The sequence below is a fragment of the Chenopodium album genome, chromosome 7 (assembly GCF_948465745.1).
Source record: "Chenopodium album chromosome 7, dcCheAlbu1.1, whole genome shotgun sequence".
Lineage (NCBI taxonomy): Eukaryota > Viridiplantae > Streptophyta > Magnoliopsida > Caryophyllales > Amaranthaceae > Chenopodium > Chenopodium album.
Window position 1 is genome coordinate 40395021 of NC_137840.1, and position 9982 is coordinate 40405002.

At 37.6% G+C, this 9982-nt stretch overlaps 1 non-coding gene across 1 annotated transcript; it reads right to left on the reverse strand.

Moving 5' to 3' along the window:
- Positions 1-342: 342 nt before the first annotated feature.
- LOC145641274 (small nucleolar RNA R71) lies at positions 343-447 on the reverse strand. Its single transcript, XR_014115327.1, has one exon. It is a non-coding gene; the product is annotated as a small nucleolar RNA R71 (small nucleolar RNA).
- Between the last annotated feature and the right edge of the window lie 9535 nt (positions 448-9982).

Sequence of the window (9982 nt, forward strand, 5' to 3'; positions counted from 1 at the left end):
GGGTGCATACAAGTATGAGAGCGGGATTGCTCCATTGTTGATTCCGGATAGTGATTTTGAAATTAAGCCGGCAATGATTACCTTGATTGAGAGGCGACAATATAGTGGTGCATCGAATGAAAGTCCTCTTAACCACCTTAAGGAATTCGAGAAATATTGTATCACTATTAGGGTGAGTGGGGTTGTACAAGAGTTTATATGGCTCAAATTGTTCCCTTTTTCCCTCATAGGGCGACCTTTGGAATGGTTGGACAAGGAGGTCAAGCCGAATTCTTTAAGAACATGGGACGATGTTACCAAAGGATTCTTATCCCGATTCTACCCTCAAAAGAAAACGGCAGAAGCTAGAACTTTGATCCAAAATTTCAAGCAAAGGCCTAACGAAAATCTTTATGAAGCATGGGAGAGGTATAAAGAGTATCAAAGAGAGTGCCCTCACCACGAAATTCCAACTTACCAAACAATTCAAATTTTCTATGGTGGTTTGAGTCCTCAAGGTAGGTCGAGCTTAGATGCCGGAGCCGGAGGCCCAATCATGAACAAGACAGTGGAAGAGGTTATTGATGTGATATATGATGTAGTGAGGAACTACATGAGTTGGCAAGAGGTTGAGGAAGAGTCAACAAACCAGTGTGCCTCGATTGATCAAGTTAATGCCATCAACAAATTGTCTACTCGACTTTCGGACTTAGTGAAGGAGATGGCTTCTATCAAAGCTAAGCTTGAAAATTCATCTTCACAAGCACAAGATCTTCCCTCCCAATTTAAGGGGAGAGGTACATCTTCTTACTCTAACCCTCTTTACGCTTCTTGTTGCATAATTAGAGAATGTTTGGCTTGTGATTTATGCGGAAGAAATGATCATGATGCTTCTAATTGTCCAAATGTTCCTTGTGATGGATGTGATGAATACGATGAAAATGAAAATTTTCATGTGAATTATGTTGGAAATAGTGGTTTTGGATCTAGAGTTAATGCTCAAATGAATGTTGGAAATAGGAACTATCACAACCATGGGAGCTACGATAATTATAACCAAAATAGTGGTTATAGGAACCGAGTAACCTAAGGGTTTCGTGGTAACCATAACAACTTTGGTTATAATGATCAAAGCTACGACCAAGAATATGGGGATTATAACCAAGGTTATGGTAATTATAGTCAAAATTCCGGCCAAAATCTTGATAAGGGTAATTAGAGTAACCAAAGTAGAGGAAATTTTCAAAATGATGCTCAAAGGGGTTCCTCACCCAAATGTACTCCAATAACTCAATGCCAAAGTGATGATTCCTATGATCAACAATCTCAATTTATGAGTAAGCTAGCGAATTTCATGGTAGATCAAGCCAAGAAGTTGGACAATTACATAGCCTCTAGTGACAAAATGTTTCATGGCCTATTAACTCATGGAAAGATGCTTGAGAACCGTATCCTCCAACTAGCTAACCCTTTGAAAGATTGTGCTAGCCCATCTTCTTTACCCTCGCAAGAAATTGATCCTAAGGAACCAGTTTGTCCTATCACCACTAGGAGTGGTAAGGTCCTTGAAGAGAGTGTTCCTAGGAAGAGTAAGGAGGGTGAAAAGGGGAGTGATTCGAGCAAAGAGAGTAGGCATGAAGAGTCTATCAAGATGAGTGAGAAATCTAATGAAGAGCCAAAGGAGAAAGAGAAGAAGAAAGATGAGGTTTACAAGCCCAAACTTCTATACCCCTAAAAGTTCATTAGGTACAAATTGGATGAGCAATTTGGACAATTCATTGAGATGCTTAAGAAATTCATCTTTCGATTCCTTTCACCGATGTCTTGGAGCAAATACCCAACTACGCTAGGTTTCTTAAGGAAATTTTGAGCGGTAAAAGAGATTGCAATATGGTGGAACCGGTGAATTTGGGGGAGTGTTGTAGTGCCTTTATCCATAATGACTTACCCGAAAAGTTGAAAGATCCCGGCAATTTCTTCATCCCTTTCAAAATCAAAGGAAAATTGTTCCAAAATGCCCTTTGTGATCTCGGTGCTAGTGTGAGTATCATGCCTTATTCCGTCTTCAAGAGACTTAATATAGGTGAGCTCCTTCCATCCAATATTACCCTTTAATTAGCCGATATATCCATCAAGTTCCCGAAAGGAAGAATTTAGGATGTTCCCCTTATGATAGGATAATTCACAATTACCGTTGATTTCATTGTGCTAGAGATTGCGGAAGATGATTACATTCATATCATCTTAGGGAGACCTTTATTACCCACCTCAGGAGCTTTGATTGATGTTAAGGGAGGTTGTATTACTTTGAGAGTTGGTAACAATAAGGAAAGTTTCGAGCTAAAATTGATACATGAGTCTTTGTCTTTTGTGAAAGGAATCATGTGTGTTAATTCCCCTTCCTCTATTTATAATGTACGCATGATTGATATTTCAACTAACGATATTCTTGAGAATTGTGATGATGTGTTTTTGAGTGTTGATTGCAAGAAGGTTAGTGAAGAGAAAAAGGAGTTTCCCAAGCTCATAGACGAGGAGGAGATTGACATTCCTCATTGATTTGAGCTTCACCCTCAAGAGGAGGACGATGATCCTAAGGGTGTTAATGGTGCGAAATCATCTACAAAGAGGAATAAGGTAAAGAAAAAAGCATGAGCTTCTAGGAAGAAGAGAACGAGAATGAGGTTATGGAAGGAGAAGCTTGCTTTTGAGGGCGGAGTTATCGAATGAAGTCTCATCAAGAAACAACGAGAAGTTGCTAGAAATTAAAGAGAAATTTGCTCCTCCTGTCACCTTGGACAAGATGGTGTTATTTGACCCTCCGTTGGAGGAAGGGTCGAGCTAAGGACCTTAAACAAGCGCTTCCCGAGAGGCAACCCGAAGATTCCTAACCTTTTTCTTTTGATTTCAATTTTTCTTAATTTTCTTTCTATTAGTTTCTTTTATTTTCTTTCACTTGTTTTTACTTTGGATTTATAGGTTGAATTCTTGGAGTTGGATTACATCAAGTGGAGCGAGCTATGGAATGGTGTTTCGCGATTTTTGATGTGCTTTATGTTCAATTTTATTGAAATTTTGAGGTAAAAGGGGTAAGAATTGTTAGGAAGGTAAGTTAAAAAATTTGTGCTTAAGTTTGAAGAAATTGGAACTAGGTGAGTTCATCGTGGTGCTACCATAATTTGGGGTTTTGAACCCACATTTTTAACATTTAGAGACAAATCGTTATATCGGGGTCATAAATCCTGGGATGATAGTTATCGATGTACCCACGCATGAGACAAGAAGAACAACAGGTGGCGCGGGCGCGCTGCCAGGCCGCGCGGCCGCACACCCCCCCTGTCGTGCTTATTTATTTCTTCTTTCTTTTCCCTCATTTTTGCTTCACCCTCTTTCTCACGAGCTCATACCCCTTTAACCCTCACCAAAACCGCACCCTCACTCTACACTCATTCATCAAATTTTCACTCAAATTCAACCAAATTTCCATCACAATTCATCAAATTCTTTTGTAATTCTTCCAATTTTAACAAATTCATACTACATTTCACCCATAACATCCACCATTCTCTCTCCTCCATTGTTGAAGCTTAATTGGGGTTCTTGTGAGTGGAAATTGGTGGCTAAGGATTGCTCTAATTTGCTTCTTGTATGGTATAATCATATACTCTTGCTCTTATTTGCCTTATTATACCATATAATTGCATGTTTTAGTAATTCATGGGCATGAATAGTAGTAGTATGCATTTTGATGGTTTTGATGTTTGAATTTGGATTTTGGTTGGTTTTTTGTGATGAATAATGGTTGTTTATTGCTTACATTGTATTTTTTGTTGTTTGTGTAGCAAAATTGATCATTATTGTTGAGAATTGTTGTGATCGGATTTTTGGTAGTGGTGCTTGGTTGATAATGTTGAGCCTTGGTTCTTGATTTCTTTGAGCTTGGTATATGATTTGAAAGCATTTGGTGGCTTGAATTGGTGGTAATTATGTGTATTTGGGATTGCTCATCTTTTGTAGTGAATTGTTGCTTGTCGGTTTTGGTTAAGGAGTTCGATTGAAATATTCAAGATTGTTGGTTGGAGTTTCTTTGGTGATTGTGGTGTTTTGAGTTGCTACATTTGAAATTAATCATGTCTAAACACATTAAAAGCCTTTTCAAGAAACGTAAAACCAATGAAGAACTCGCTCCTTCTCCATCTACCTCACAACAACGACAACCTACTGATAGAGGAATAATTGCGTCGTTAGACAACTACACCTAAATCAAATACAATTTATAACACTCGACTTATCCCAATACAACTATATGGAAAGAAGAGGGGTCGAACCACAGGGAGAAGCACATAAACACCGCATTCATCACTAGACTTTAAGCTATCTCGGGACAAAGGATAGGAATGACTAAGAGATTAAACTAAAGATAAAACGAGTTAAAATCAATATAACTAAACACCAAGGGAGATGGGTAGATGTAGATGCCACTTGATCATGCAATAACATAAAAGCAAATCAATAGTGAACTAAACATGCATGAATATCGATATAAGGTTCAATCTAACCGCCTTCCGGGGTTAATCAGTTTCTCCTAACATAACCTCTATGTTTCCACACTAGAACCATATATTGGGAGGTGCAATCAAAGAACAACCGATAGTTTATAAACCTTAACTAAGTCAAATTCCGTTCCTTGTTAGCAAAGATTCACATTTTATCAACTACTAATGTGCACTTGCATGAAGATTAAAGAATATCAAGCATGCAAAGATTTCAATCACAATTAACTTAATCCCAATATTATAAGCATGAACAATTAGCAATTACACCATCCCCACACCCTTGGCTAAGTGACTACTCACAAATCATGTTAAAAACAATATCTGTAGACACCCATTTGTGTCTCCCCAAAACCAAACCCAGTGATGAGTACCTTTCGCGTCGAATCATAATCGAATGAAGTGAAAGTGTGGAAAGTTTAGTGTTGCGGATAGTTTTAATTTCTTTTCTCTTCTCTCTGTTTTTGAAAACTTATTTTAAGAAAAACATTCAATCCAGTTTGGTTGGTCCATGATATGGGTCTAATAGTAGTGTAGTTGGATGGGGCTTGACAAGAGCTTTCCAACGATATATTATAAGCCCAATTTCGATGAATATTGAGGAAGTTATGGCCAATTTACTGAATTGGGCCCGGTTTGAGCCTTATATGCGGCCCAATGATCTAGGGGAGGGCCTAATATAGATTTATCATTCCTAATGCAATTAGGAATGGTTTTAGTCTTCTAGATTCTTCTAGAAGGTTCTTTTCATTCCTAATTCAATTAGCATTGATAAATTGACTTTTGTTGACTTTTTAGTGTTTTCATTAGAATCAAAGAATGTTGTTTTGAGGAAGATACGATTTTATCCTCCTGTACGGCAATTTCTATCTAATTTTCAGAAAACGCGTGAATTTCTAGATCAGCGCCAAACGCCAGCTGTAGCGCCTGGCGCTACGCTTGGCGCCTGGCGCTAATGTTGGCGTTTGGCGCCAATAGCTAGCGTTGGCGCTAATCTGATTTTTTCTGCGCCAAAACTCTGTTTTGATATTTTATCTTTTTGGCTAATTTTCTTTATAAATAACGTCGTAAAACTCCGTTTTCATTCATCAACAATCATCAATTCTCTCTATTTTCACCAACTCTCATCAAGAAATTCTTCATTACTCTCTTTCTCTCTCTTTTCTAAATTAGCTTCTCTCAAATATAAAAATTCCGCATTCATTAGATCTAGAAACACCTAGACAAATTCGAAGTTTCCCTCGCCCTAAACGTGAAAGGTTTAATTTCTGAGGGTTTGGTGCCAAATCTCTATTTCCATTATGTGATTTAATTGTTTTGTTTATTATTTTCCTTGAAGTTACTAACGTGTGTATTTTGTTATTAGAAAGAGGTACGAGGCATCAAAGTAAGTACTTTAATGATTTTTATTGATGTTATGATGTAGAAATCATGCTTAGGTTGTTATTTTGATTCTTAGTATCATGTTAGGATGTTTTCCTTAATTTGATGTTTAGGGTGACAACAATAAATTCCTAGTATCATGTCTAGGGTAACTTTAATATTAAGTATGATTGTTATGATGCTTTCTATGTTCTTTCTAATATTTATGATTGTTAGTATCATGTTAGGGCTAAATATATGATTTTTATGTTTAGTGACATGCTAGGGTTTGTTATTAATCTTGTTAGTATCATGCCTAGGATCTTGCTATTATTATGCTTTAACATAATTCATGATTATTTTTATAATTGTTTTGATTATGATTATTTTTATAATTGTTATGATTATTTATTATGTTGCTTGTTATTTGTTGTTATTGCTTGATCACGCCTTTTATGCATGTTTAAAGGGAATTTGGTACTTGTAATCACGCTTAATAAGATAATTAATAATCTTGTTAGGGTTAATATGATTATAATTCAAGTGATCGCCAATAATAGATTTGTTTGTGCATTAATATTTAACCAACATAGATGAACATGTTTAGGGTTAATCCTATTAATTGCACGTTAGTCAGAAAGCGCACATGAATACGATTAGAATAAAGTAGAGGCCTATTTTTAGGGCAAGTTCAATCTCTTTAGGTTGGATTTGTACCTTCATCCCCGAACCCTGTTTGGTTCAAGACCTTATGGAGTTGACGATCTCTTGGATTGTTAAGGGGTGTAAACTTCACCTCGTGAACGGTTTACAAGTTCCTAAAAAACTTGTTGGCGACTCTTTTGCTATGTCTTCTTGCCCTTTGGACGCCATCGTACTTTAGTGTATGATCACAATGGGTTTCAAGCTAGGGGATTAACGCTTGAAATATTCCCTATAGTTTTTTGGCGACTCCACTAGGGAGGATTTCTATTTTAATTCCTTAATTTGTTTCGGCAATGATTTAGAATGAGTGGATGAGACTTGAAACGTTCTAAGTATTTCATGTGTGTAATTTTGATAAACATTATTGTCATATTCATAAAAAAAGATCTCATTGGAAAGACCATCCGTAATGAGTTAAAACATAGGATTTTACACGTAGGAAATTTGAGAAATATCTTTCACAACTAGGACCGAAATAACGCTGCGGGAAACTGGAAAATTTTATTGAGCACAGAAAGCTGCTGAGGCATGTAGGAATTAGCGTCAGCGAATAGAAGTTGGCGCCATACATTTAACCGTAGCGTCAGACGACAGCTCTGTCGGTAGGCGCTACAGCTAAATCCTGGCGCCAACCTCTGTTTGCTGGTGCCAAATTCTTCCAATACCGAGCCAGAAATATGCGTTCTAATTTCGACCAATTTTTCGCATTGTTTGCTCGATCCTACTTTCTGATTGAATTTTTTCTTACTTTTCTGAAACCCATATGAGTTCTACATATGGACATAACCCTCAGGGAATTCATGCTCCATGTACCTAATTGAACGCTCTGAGCAACAAAGGGTACATCCGAGAATGTTGAATTCACCAAACCATGGAAGCGAGTTTTTCTAAAACTCGCGGTGTCCCATCCACTCGCGCCAACCCTTCACGGTTAGGCTTCCGCGTGGTGCATCCGGACAATTAACCATGGACCCTCTATTGACTAAACCATATCCCGAACTTTAGAGAACTAGAGCCATGGTTAGGTTGCAAACTCATTGCATCATATCGTGCCTACTTGATTAATTGTGCATTATTTGTTATGCATATACTATGATTTCTTAACCAATTGTTTGACTTGTGTTGAGATTTAATAAATTAATGACTTAAAGAACTTCGCCTAATTAATTAATTGATTAATTAATTTGAGTAAATGAAGTCTAATATTTTAATCAAAATTGACCTAGTACGACTTTAGGCATACCCCGGTTGATTAATAACACCGAAAACAGTCTCAGATTAAAGCTCCAGCATTGGAGCCAAAAGATGAGCTGTAGCGCCACTCTATGGAGTGTGGCTCCTGGAGACAGCTTTGTCGTCTGGCACTACACTACACATTGCGACGCCATTCCTGTTGTTTTGCCGACAGTTCAGATTATTGGTCGAGTCATCACCTAGTGTCTAATTAACCAGTTTGCTAGTTAATTCGGTTAAATTTACTGTCAATAATACTTTGTCGAGTCATTAATTGAGTTTAGGCACTAAGTCCCATGGTCTTACACAAGAGACTAAATATGTCACTTACACTCAACGCACACACCAATACACATACTTTGACCATGTCTAAGAGAGTCTTGCATGCGCGTTTTTTTCCGTCATTTTTTTAAGGGGGTAAGTCGGGTATTAATCCTCCATTTTTTCTAAAAAAAAATATTATACTTAGCTCTTAAAAATATACACATTATTTTTGCTTATTTTTTTTCCAAAAATATGCACCCATTTTTTTTTCCTCTTTAAAAAAAACCGTAAAGTCAAGTCGATTCGAGTCAAGTAATTAAAACGCAAAATGGTTTAAATTATAGCGCGTGGTCAAAAAAGGAAGGACGGTTAATCAAAGGCAACCTTTTCGTACAAGTCCAACTTTTTGACAAACCCATAGCTCGTAAGAGGAAAGCTAGGACATTAATGGCAACACAAGAAGAAGTCAATGAGCTTAGGAACCAACTGGTTATCGTGACTGAGGCACTGAAGCTCCTCACACTTAAGATCGATGATCCTGTAAAAAAACAACAATAGATGGACCTAATGCAAGAGAGTCTAACCAAGCTATCTAGCGACTACAAGTTTCAAGGGCTTACTTCACAAGGGGTCTCAGTGGACAAAGATCTTCTTCCACAGAAGTTCAATGCCAACGACATCCCGAAATTCAAAGCAACTGATAACTCTTATTTTCATTTAAGAGCCTTCTAAACAATAATGAGTATTATGGGTATCGATAAGAAGGTTTTCCCCTCTATGTTCTCACTATATCTCGAGACCGTTTGCCAACAATGGTTCTTTTCTCTCGAGAAAGAAAAGACCTCTACCTGGGAGTCCATAGCAAGCGCTTTCGTTGATAGATACAAGTGCAACATTCAAGTTGAGACTGACCATAGAGAACTTGAAATCCTCAAGCAGAAAGAGAACGAAGGCTTCACTTCTTTCTTTAACAAATGGAGAGAAACCTCAGCTAAGATGATTGAGGTGCCAAGTGAAAAAGAGTCTGTAAGGTTGTTCATAAAAAACCTTCAAGAAAAATATTCCAAGCATCTCAAGTATCAAAATAATCTCCATTCCTTCAAGGCCATCTACGACATTGGGATCAATATTGAAGACGACCTGGCTAAGTTAAAAGCTGCCAACAATAACTCCAACAGTGGCTGGAAAGGAAAGAAGAACAACAATCCTTCTTATTCTAAAACCACCCACTCAAACAACGTTAGCACTTTTAATTTAGGTGAAGTCTTTGCTATGAACAATCAAGGACAAAAGAAACCATTTAGAAGAAACTTTACTCCTATTGGCATGAGTTATGACACTGCATTTGATCGATTAAATGCAAAAGGTCTTATAACTCCTATTGGACCATTTGAAGACCCACCAGTCGATAAAAGGTCGGCTAATTAGAACTCAAATGCACACTGTAAGTATCACCAAGGTAGGGGCCATCTCACCGAAAACTGTTGGAAGCTTAAAGAAGCTATCCAAGACCTAATCGATAACAACAAGCTACCATTGCCCCCTGCCAGTAAGAAGCCAAGCATTGATAATTCACCCCTCGCTCATGCCTTGGCTATCTCTGATGAGGAAAAATAGGTTGACCCCTCGTCTCTCATTAAACCTGTCAAAGAAACCCATGCCATTGAAGAAGACGAGGAGATCTTCTTCGATGCCATGGATAGCCTTCCAGAACCGGCAAGTAAAGAAGATATACAATTGCTCACATTGTCTATGATGGAAGGATCGCATTTGCTACGTGAAGCTCTCAAGGCCATAAAGAAACTTCAGCAGAAATATGACGAGGTTCCACTCCCGAAAGATGTACCTAAGAGAGAATTTATGATGTATCCATTTTATATAGTAAT